The sequence below is a fragment of the Notechis scutatus genome, chromosome 3 (genome assembly GCF_049901735.1).
Source record: "Notechis scutatus isolate UNSWTSFEM ecotype Mainland chromosome 3, rNotScu1.2, whole genome shotgun sequence".
In the NCBI taxonomy this organism is placed as follows: domain Eukaryota; kingdom Metazoa; phylum Chordata; class Lepidosauria; order Squamata; family Elapidae; genus Notechis; species Notechis scutatus.
In genome coordinates this window covers 1256552-1267690 of record NC_142011.1, presented here as the reverse complement: position 1 = coordinate 1267690, position 11139 = coordinate 1256552, and the positions used below count along the sequence as shown (strand labels likewise).

Here is an 11139-nt window from a genome sequence, read left to right as displayed (position 1 = left end):
CCACCAACGTCAGCAAGCCACCGTCAGTCAACATTCAGTGGGATTTAAAATTATGAGTTTGGTGTTCCCTGAGGTCCAAAAGGTTGGTGACCCCTGGACTAGAAGTCCTTTCCAACTTCTGTTATTGTGTTATTCTGTCATTTCTTCACCCAACCTGGGCCTACTTTCTCGGAGGTTGGCCCATCAGGGATCTTTCCTCCTCCCCTCTCTCTTGGAAAGACGCTCTGTGGCTCAGCCCCTCTTGCTCTTGTGGAGGGGGGAGGAGAGGAAGGAGGGAAAAGGGGCAGAAGGAGACACAAGAGACCGAGAGGGAGGCCAGAATCCAATGCTTTATTGAAGAGAAGAAGGAATGAACCTCGGTGTGTTTTGGAGAAGGTTTTCCAGGACAGAAGAAGGGTCTTTGGGTCAAGTTGGACCACTAGCCACAATTTGGAAAGGCGAAGTTCATGCAGAAAGATCCAGTTGCCACCCAAAGGGTCCTGTGAAAAGAGACAGAGTCAGGCATGAGGGATCTCTTGAAGCCACTGGAAACTTTCTCAAAAAATATCCAGTAAATGGCAGGACCAGGTCCTTCCTACCCACAAGAAGGAAAAGGGGAAAGAAGAAAACCCAAAGGTGCTTTCTTCAATTCCTTGCAGACAGCCGGACATTTGCATCCTTATAGAGAGTCATCGAGGCCACCTGGAAGCTGATGTGTTGTCAGTGTTCCAGCTAACCAGCTCCAAACCAATAAACTCCAAGACAGGCATTTTCTCAAAGGTCCATTTTACTAGAGTTGTCATTTGGGCACATCTGGGAAAACCTGAAGCAGAGAGTTCCAGGTTTTCCCTTTCCAAAAGAGAAATCAAAGCCCCCCTCCCCTGCACCCACCAGTCCATCCCGTGGTCCAACCCCACTTACCTCCAGTTCCTCCAGGAAACAACTTCCTTGACTCTCGAAAAGGAATGTGGTTGAGTCATCTTCCACCTTCTATTTCCCATCCCAAATTTAGAAGACTTGCTTCTAAGGCATTGTCCTCACACCTGACTGGTGCAAATGGATGTGGAACCGCTGAAAGGACAGTGCTGTAGACTGGAGATAGATGATGTCTACATCCCTCTGTTAAGAAAAGGGGCTTTTAATGGGACCTTTCTCTTAACCCTCTTTCATAAGCAGTTTTTCTGCCCAAAAGGCTAAAGAGCGGCCTTTGTCTTTTAAACTTTAATGACCCTCTAAAAGGAGGCAAATGACCAGCTCTCTGCAAGGAGCATAAATCCTTCCCTTCCCCACCATCCAGTCAGAGCTGAAGAAGCTTCTTGGATGGGAAGCGAAATGTCTTCAAGGAAAAACCAGAAGGCCCAGTTGCCTCTTGAAAAAAAATAAGCACCTCTGGGGCAACCATGACCTGGATGAGGCAGAATCTCCATAGACATCTTGGAGGAGTGGGATATAGATGGTATATGTGTTAATTGGAGTAACCTTGAGGGTCTCAATAGGTTTATCAAAATTACTGTGGCAGTAGAAGTTCTATGTTTCTTTCTCTTTTTTAAGACAATAACTCAATTTCATTTTCAAACCTTTATTGTTAATGCACAACAGGTGTACAATAAGATGGGATGAGCCTCCCTTTCTTGAGACTAATAACAGCGGAAGGGCAGGAAAGAAGCTTGAGACTTGCTAATTATGAATATTCACACTTGCATCATCTATTACCTATGTATGACTATATCATTTTCTCCTCCCTGCCCTCCAGAATTGTATAAATACGGGGGCATCATTTTGTCTGTAGGAATCCCTAGCATGGTTTTCTGAAAGGGATTCTTCCAGTGGGCTCTCAGTAAACTACATAGTTAACTACAAACTTAACTACATAGTTAATTAACTGTAACTACATAGCCAAAAAGATGTTAAGAGTTTTTAACCTAATCCTGCGTAGCTTTTTCTCTAGTAATATCACACTACTAACTAGAGCATACAAAACATTTGCTAGACCAATGCTCGAATACAGCTCATCAGTCCGGAACCCACATTACGCATCTGATATTAACACAGTTGAGAAAGTCCAGAAATATTTCACAAGAAGAGTTCTCCACTCCTCTACTCATTGCAGAAGACCTTATGCCACCAGACTTGAAATTCTAGACCTAGAAAAGCTAGAAGTACGCCGCCTTCGGTCCGATCTAAGTATAGTATATAAAATCATACATTGCAATGTCCTACCTGTCAATAAATACTTCAGCTTCAACCATAACAACACAAGAGCAAACAATAGATACAAACTCAAGGTTAATCGCACCAAACTTGATTGCAGGAAATACGACTTCAGCAACAGAATGGTCAATGTCTGGAAGACTCTACCTGACTCTGTGGTTTCTTCCCCAAACCCCAAAAACTTTGACCTTAGACTGTCTACTATTGACCTCACCCCTTTCCTAAGAGGTCTGTAGGGGGCGTGCATAAGCGCACCAACGTGCCTACCGTCCCTGTCCTATTGTTTCTTTTATTTATTTTTTCTTATATGTATCCATGTATTCATAACTATGTTTTTACTTATACCTATTATCTTGTAAGCAATTGACAAATAAAAGTAAATAAAATAAATAAATGACAACTGTGGTGAGCATTGATTGTGGGTGTTTTGGGTGCTGTCCTTGATTCAGAAGCCTTCTCCATAAATGTCAACTCAGTGGCAGGATGGGGGCCTTCCTTCTCTCAAGGGGGCAAAGAGGAAAGACTTTGCAGTCCAAGAGCCCCCACCCCAATCTTCCTAAGACAGAATCGGACCCTCCCTTCAGGAGGCTCAGAACTTCCCCTCCCCCACCCTCTCTGGCCCTCCTTCTGAGGTGGGACTGGCCATCACTGCATGGTCTCTAATGGCCGGAGAAGGTCTGAATCATGTTCTGACTTAGGCTTCACAAAACCACGAAGCAGATTCCTTGTCCCGATAAAATCCCTTTTATTAGGCTAATGTGAATTCCTATCATTCCCATCCAGCAAAGTCCCGGCAAACCGTCTTTCAAGGGTGAATTACAACCACAAACCTTATCAGACTTGGAAAGCTGCCAGGCCAATAGCTTCCAAGTGCAATGCTGTCCAAGGAAATACTTGGCAAGGAATCTCTGAGAGTCACGAACAAATCTTCACACTAATTAAATGAACTAATTGTCTCCTGCAAAGCCCCACTCCCCTTTCGCTCCTCTTTATTCCCTCTGGGAGGGGCCATTCTCTGTCTACCTGAGCTTTTACTCTTGAGTCAACCCTTGTTCCTTAGCTGTTCCCTTCTCCTGGCAGCTCTGTGCATGCGCACACTGGGAACAGGCTCCAGGTTTTCTTCTTCCCCACTGACCTCCAACTCTGAAAGCAGCTGATAACTGTCGGACGGCCCTGGCCCCATCTCTGCCTCTGATGCAGAGTCCTCGTCAGAGCCTTCCCCAGACTCCAGGCCTCGCCCATGCTCCTCCCCAACCTCCTCACTGTCCGAGTTGGCCATCAGCTCCTCTGGTGGGCCATAACAGATGGTCTCCTTTCCTCACCATCGTACTTGGGTCTTGGCTCATCCAAGGACAGATCCAAGAAGGATGGAAGTTTCAAGGATTCCAGAGAGTTCCGCTTGGATCCAGTCCATGCTGGGATCTATGAAACTCTACAGAGTGGTATAAGACCCAATGCTCTTACCTTAGATGGGATCCATGCACTGAACGTTGCAAGCAAAAAGGCAACACTTCTGCTTCCCTGAACAGTCTTCGTCACTTTCACATGTCTGGACACAAGGCTGGAAGGAGTTTGGAGCTGCCCTGGGACACCCCCCAGGCTTCACTGAAAAGGAGAACATTCCAGGGGTTTGTGGGATGTATTTGTTTTTTGTTCTATGTCAGCTTATTATGCCAAACTAAACAAACCAAAAAATGTTGGATTGTGCAGAGAAGGATAGACTGACATTGAAAATAAGAGATAAGGGAGATACAGAGCAGCGGTGGTATTCAGCCGGTTCTGACCAGTTCTGGAGAACTGGTAGCAGAAATTTTGAGTAATTTGGAGAACCGGCAAATCCAACCTCTGGCTAGAGATTTTACAGTATCCTTCCCCTGCCATGCCCACCAAGCCAGCCACAGAACCGGTAGTAAAAAAATTTGAATCCCACCACTGATACAGAGTATTACTTAACGTGGAATAGGTTTTATCAATGGTTAGAGAAAGGAGGTTGAAATTAGATGAAGAAAAAGCATTGTTAGGTATAAGTTAAACATGAACAATGTTTATAACCTCAAGTATACTAATACACTGCTCAAAAAAAATAAAGGGAACACTTAAACAACACAATGTAACTCCAAGTCAATCACACTTCTGTGAAATCAAACTGTCCACTTAGGTAGCAACACTGACTGACAATCCATTTCACATGCTGTTGTGCAAATGGAATAGACAACAGGTGGAAAGCAGAGGCTGTTAGCAAGACATCCCCAATAAAGGAGTGGTTCTGCAGGTGGTGACCACAGACCACTTCTCAGTTCCTATGCTTTCTGGCTGATGGTTTGGTCACTTTTGAATGCTGGTGGTGCTTTCACTCTAGTGGTAGCATGAGACGGAGTCTACAACCCACACAAGTGGCTCAGGTAGTGCAGCTCATCCAGGATGGCACATCAATGCGAGCTGTGGCAAGAAGGTTTGCTGTGTCTGTCAGCGTAGTGTCCAGAGCATGGAGACACTACCAGGAGACAGGCCAGTACATCAGGAGACATGGATGAGGCCGTAGGAGGGCAACAACCCAGCATCAGGACTGCTACCTCCGCCTTTGTGTAAGGAGGGACAGGAGGAACACTGCCAGAGGCCTGCAAAATGACCTCCAGTGGGCCACAAATGTGCATGTGGCTGCTCAAACGGTCAGAAACAGACTCCATGAGGATGGTATGAGGGCCCGATGTCCACAGGTGGGGGTTGTGCTTGCAGCCCAACACCATGCAAGATGTTTGGCATTTGCCAGAGAACACCAAGATTGGCAAATTCGCCACTGGTGCCCTGTGCTCTTCACAGATGAAAGCAGGTTCACACTGAGCACATGTGACAGATGTGACAGGATCTGGAGATGCCGTGGAGAACGTTCTGCTGCCTGCAACATCCTCCAGCATGACCAGTTTGGCAGTGGGTCAGTAATGGTGTGGGGTGGCATTTCTTTAGGGGGCCACACAGCCCTCCCTGTGCTCAACAGACCTAGCCTGACTGCCATTAGGCACTGAGATGAGATCCTCAGACCCCTTGTGAGACCATATGCTGGTGCAGTTGGCCCTGGGTTCCTCCTAATGCACGACAATGCTAGACCTCATGTGGCTGGAGTGTGTCAGCAGTTCCTGCAAGATGAAGGCATTGATGCTATGGACTGGCCCGCCCGTTCCCCAGACCTGAATCCAATGGAGCACATCCGGGACATCATGTCTCGCTCTATCCATCAATGCCACATTGCACCACAGACTGTCCAGGAGTTGGGGGATGCTTTAGTCCAGGTGTGGGAGGAGATCCCTCAGGAGACCATCCGCCACCTCATCAGGAGCATGCCCAGGCATTGTAGGGAGGTCATACAGGCATGTGGAGGCCACACACACTACTGAGCCTCATTTTGACTTGTTTTAAGGACATTACATCAATGTTGGATCAGCCTGTAGTGTTTTTTTCCACTTTAATTTTGAGTGTAACTCCAAATCCAGACCTCCATGGGTTGCTCAATTTGATTTCCATTGATCATTTTTGTGTGAGTTTGTTGTCAGCACATTCAACTATGTAATGAACAAAGTATTTAATAAGAATATTTCATTCATTCAGATCTAGGATGTCTTATTGTTGTGTTCCCTTTATTTTTTTGAGCAGTGTATAATCAATAGTGTTACAAATAAGCTCATCTCTCTATATTAAAGCGAAATGCCACTCATGCATCATCGCAAACTCTCAAGAACTGTAAAGCCTAAAATTTGGCACGTATGTTCCTCTTGGCTTCTAGGTGCTCACTAAGAAAGGATTTTTCCAAGTGGCCATCAGAGCATTTAGAGTATTAGAGTATTTAGAGAGTATTTCCTATATTATTATTATTATTAACACGCTCTGATGCTAAGGAGTTCTACTCCCCCTCCCCAACTGAAAGGAAATCTCTTCCCAAAGCAAAGTGCAAACAGAGGAGAGGAGTTTCACTTTCACTTTCAGTTTCACAGCACCAAGCAGCTTTAGTACAGAAGAAGTTGAGCTAAGCCACGCCCAGACTCCTTGCTGTCTCCTCCTTGCTCACACAGCAAATACTGTTTCACTTTCCAAACACACTGACAGGACGCTAGCCAGATGAATACCGATGGATGCTGGTAGGCAGAGGCAGAATCCCCCCCCCTTATTTTCCTCCCCAAAAACTATTATACTATATCGAGCTAGTATAATTATAAATATGGTTAGAATCATTCTGTTGCTATCAGTATATATGTTACTATTTCTTTTTTCTTTTTCCCTTTTCTTTTCTAAAATGGTATGCCCGGATAATACATTGTATTCAAAATGCTTATATATAAATATAAAAAAAACCTGATTTTTTTAAAAAAAGTTAAAGGGTCAATACATGAATGTTTCTCATTTGGTGGTGTGTAAAATAATTATTTTAAGTGGCCCATTGCTGAACAATGAAGGTCTCTTGAAAACCAGAGTCACATTAACTGTCCTTTTGAAGTTGGCTCCCAACACAGCAGTACTGAGAATCGTTGCGTCAATAAATAAAAGATCAAACCACCCAAACCACTCCCCTCTGCAAAATAAGGGACTTTGCACCGCTCTTTATCTGGCGGCCAGATTGTTCTGAACTTGAGTCATCCAGGTTCTCATTTATGGGCTTGGATCCACCCTCTATGGGCCACCTAACCCGTTGTCCTGATTCCTTGCACCTCCCTTGCCCCGCCCTCCCCTTAATTCTCTCATTCCATTTGCTGATCTCTCTTCTGGCTCTTCCTTAAGGGGGTCCGGGCAAACCCCTAGCACGGGGGTGGGGCTGCAACCTTAAACACTCAAAGACCCACTTGGACCCTTTTCCCACAGGGAAAAAGGAAACACCTGGAGCCACAAAACCTGGGTGGGCGTGGCCAACTCCATGTCACTCACTCCCACCCAGCCACAGGACCCCCCCTAGCCACGCCCACACAGTCAGTCCTTAGGGCAGAGAACCGGTTGTTAAAAAAACACCTCCAGGAACCACAACACCCTTCTCTCTCTCCCTCCTCTCTCTATAACAGTCTATGTCTCTCTCTTTCTCTCCTCCACTCTTCCCCCTCCCTCTTTCTCTGTATCTTTCCCTCTCCCCCTCTCCCCCTCTATCTTCCCCTCTCTCCCCTCTCTATATCACTCTATGTCTCTCTCTCCCCTCCTCCCTCCCCCCTCTCTCTGTAGCTCTTTCTCCCCCTCTCCCTGTCTATCTTCCCCTCTCTCTGCCCTTCTCTCTCTCTATCACTCTATGTCTCTCTCTCTCCTCCTCCTCTCTTCTTCCCTCCCTCTTCTCTCTTTCTCTCTCCCCTTCTCCCCTCTATCTTCCCCTCTCTCCCCTCTCTACATCACTCTATGTCTCTCTCTCCCTCATCTCTCTCTCTCTCTGTATCTCTCTCACTGTATCTCTCCCCTCTTTCCCCCTCTCTCTATATCACTCTCTCTCCCTCTCCCTCTCTCTCCCTCTCTCTTTCCCCCTCTCTATATATCATGCTCCGTCTCTCTCTCCCCTTCCTCCCTCCCTCCCCCTCTCTCTGTATCTCTTTCTCCCCCTCTCCCTGTCTATCTTCCCCTCTCTCCCCCTTCTCTCTATCACTCTATGTCTCTCTCTCCCCTCTCCTCTCCTCTCCTCTCCTCTCCTCTCCCTACTCTCTCTCTCCCCTCTCTCTTTATATCACTCTATGTCACTCTCTCCCCCTCTCTATATCATACACTCTCTCCCCCTCTCTTCCTCCCTCCCCCTCTCTCTGTATCTCTGTATCTCTCCCCCTCTCTATCTTCCCTTCTCTCTCTCCCCTCTCTTTATCACTCTATGTCTCTCTCTCCCCTCCCTCTCTCCCTACCACTTCTATGTCTCCCTCTCTCCCTGTCTCTCCCTCGCTCTTTCTCCCTCCCTTTCTCTCTCTGCATCTCTCTCTCTGCATCTCTCTCTCCCTTTCTCTCTCCCCCCCTCTCTGTATCTCTCTAGCAGAATCAACTGGATGAAACCCTCAGAAAGACTAAGATGCGTTGAGGGTTGGCAATAGTTGCTTCATGGGGGTGTTTCCCCCCCCTTACCCATTTGTCCCCTCGAAAGGGGAAGCTCTGTGAAGAGGAAGAGGAGACCCAGAAGGAGGAGGAAGCCGTGAGCAGCCTTCATGGTGCTGGGAGTGAGAGTTGGGGCCAGAGGGATGGGTATTTAAGTCCTGCTTGGAGGAAGTGCGAAGGCTGTTGAGGAAGCAGGAGAAATGGAAAGCTAACAAGGTATCTTTCTCAACCCTGTCAATTGTTAGCTTTTCCCTTGATAGGACAAATAGGTGGGGCAGGTAACCGAGATCTTTATCAACAGAGGCCCATCGTGTTTGCAGCTGGGCTTCGCGTAGGGCAGAGCTGGGGCTGCTGCTCCTTCCCGGATTCTGAGTTGCAAAATAGGATCCTGGATTGCAACACATGTTTGCATGTTGGAATTACAAAGTGTACAGTGACTGAAGCCATTGGATGTCACGGGTCACAGCTGGGGCTCAGCAGAGTCCATCTCTGCCGTACACCATTATGGCCAGGAGTGAAAGTGATGGCTAGATGAGGAAACATGGAGGCAGCCAGAAAGCCAGAATGTTCAGGATGTGTCCCAGTGCATGAACAGGAAATGAGAAGCACCCAACCTCAGCTGGGAACTTAACTCTTCAGCAAGAGGGCTTGGTGGTTCCTTCATTAGGGCATTGTTTTCTTTTTGGTCATTTGTCTGGTGGGGAATAGAGAATAGAATGGAATGGAACGGAATGGGATAGGGTAGGATAGAACATAGAATAGAATAGAATAGAATAGAATAGAATAGAGTAGAGTGGGAATTATTCTTTGTTCTTTGTGTACGTGCTAGGACAACGGAGCCTTCTGGTGGTTGGCTGCAACACGAAGCAAGGAGCAAGGACAAATTGTTGCCATTTCTTACCCAGAACTGTAGCAAATTTAAACTTTGCAGCTTTGTGTGCTTATGTGAATGATCAGTGCATTTTGTGTGATGTAATACGTTTGTGATAGGACGCTAACAAAAATTGCTACGTTAACAAAGATTGCTTCTAATAAAAGAGGGTTTCAGGGTTTGCTCTGAGCTCTCATCCCGAGACAACCCTGCGTTGTGTCTTCTTTTCATGAGAGACCACCACAACTGGTGACCCCGACGTGATCCACTAAAAGCGATACGTCTTTGGCACACCCATTCTCATCGTCTGGAATAGACTTGGTGCACCCCATCCGCTTGAATCGCTGGCGACAACGGATCCCTCGTGAGTATGGGTGGTAGATTCTCTAAGGAGCAGGCAGCTCACATTCAGGAAATTAGAGAATTGACCAAACGAAATTTTTTTACCTTTAAAAAGGGGAGCTCCCTTCATGCCCCCCTCACAAAAACCTCTATTGAGGAACTCCTAGAATGCATTTGGCAACACTGCCCTTCTTATCCGGCTAAAGGCAGTATCAAAACTACAGTATGGAAGGAGATTGGAAAATACCTTCATGCAAGTCCTAGGGCCCCTTCGTCTATATTAATTGCTTGGAGGTGGTTTTTGAGGCTCTCTCCTTTCTAGAGCAACCCCTACTTGGCCCCTTTCTGCACCCCTCCCTATGTGAATTCTGCTGTACAACTCTTGCTCCCGCTGTGACGCCTGTGTCTCTTAAATCGACTGCCCCCCCGAGGCAAATGAGGTCAGTAAATCTCCCCCGACAGCTCCTAAAAATCCATCAGGAGATGTCAAGGTGGGAAATCCTAAAATAAATACACCCCATGCTGGGAGAGTTCAAGCAGCTATGCAAGCAACTTTTCAAACAGGACAGCTGGAGGGGCAGGAGATTGACTCCATGCAATTGTTTCCAGTTCAGAAGCAAGTTGATAATACAGGAAATTTACAGGCTGTCTGGAATCCACTGCCTTTATCTCTTTTACGGGAAGTAAAGAAATCTGTGAGGGAGTTTGGCATACAAAGTCCATATGTCCAGGGTTTGCTTCACAGTCTGGGGCAAGCTCAAAAGATGATTCCACAAGATTGGAAAGACTTAATGAGAATGATTCTGAACGGGACACAATACATGGTATTTGATGCAGAATATCAAAGAGAAGCAATTAACAGAGGAAATAATTTAGGGGGTTTGTATATACCTGATCAAATCTATGGGGCAGGGCAGTTTGCAACTGTGGAGCAGCAGGCAATAAATTTGCCTGATTACTGCTTCCCGGTTGTTACGACTGCTGTTATGAGGCGAGTGGAGGAGGCAGGAGTGCCTACTAAATCTTTTTCACAAATCAAACAAGCAGCTACAGAGCCATATGCAGATTTCATTGAGAAGCTCCAAAATGCCATTCAGCAGCAAATTTCTAATTCAGAAGCTGCGAAAGAACTCTTGATGAAATTGGCAGTGGAAAATGCAAATACAGATTGTAAGCGAGTTTTGCAGCCTTTGGTCGCGCGGGGGGAGGCAACCTTGGCAGATTTGATTAAAGCTTGTGCTGTAGTGAGTTTGCAATTTTATAACATGGAGACCTTGACTGTAGCTTTGCAAAAGGGTCTTAAACCTACTGGGAATTGCTTCAATTGTGGGAAGCCTGGGGATTTCAAAGCCCAATGCCGGGCCCCAGGGGGGGGTGCTGCTCTTTTTTGGAAGAGTTGGCCTTGCCTCGTTCCTCAGCTAAGAAAGGGTTTTTGTGATTCCAGGGATTATTGATCAGGATTATACAAATATTATAAAAATTCAATTTTATTCAGATGTACCTGCTAATCTTGCAGCTAGAATGACTCACCCTCTTCCCCTTCGATTGACCTCAAGGACTGTTTCTTTTCCATCCCCCTTCATGTGGAAGACCGCAAACTCTTTGCCTTTACTATTCCCCAACCTAACAATTCTCATCCCACTAAACGATATCAATGGAAGGTATTGCCTCAAGGCATGCTCAACAGCCCCACAATGTGC

At 46.3% G+C, this 11139-nt stretch overlaps 1 long non-coding RNA gene across 1 annotated transcript; it reads right to left on the bottom strand.

The window, feature by feature from the left end:
• Positions 1-311: 311 nt before the first annotated feature.
• On the bottom strand, positions 312-8557 carry LOC113427668 (uncharacterized). Its single transcript, XR_003372884.2, has 3 exons — positions 8257-8557; positions 3655-3795; positions 312-479 (listed from the first exon to the last, which is right to left on the bottom strand). It is a non-coding gene; the product is annotated as an uncharacterized LOC113427668 (long non-coding RNA).
• Positions 8558-11139: the final 2582 nt, after the last annotated feature.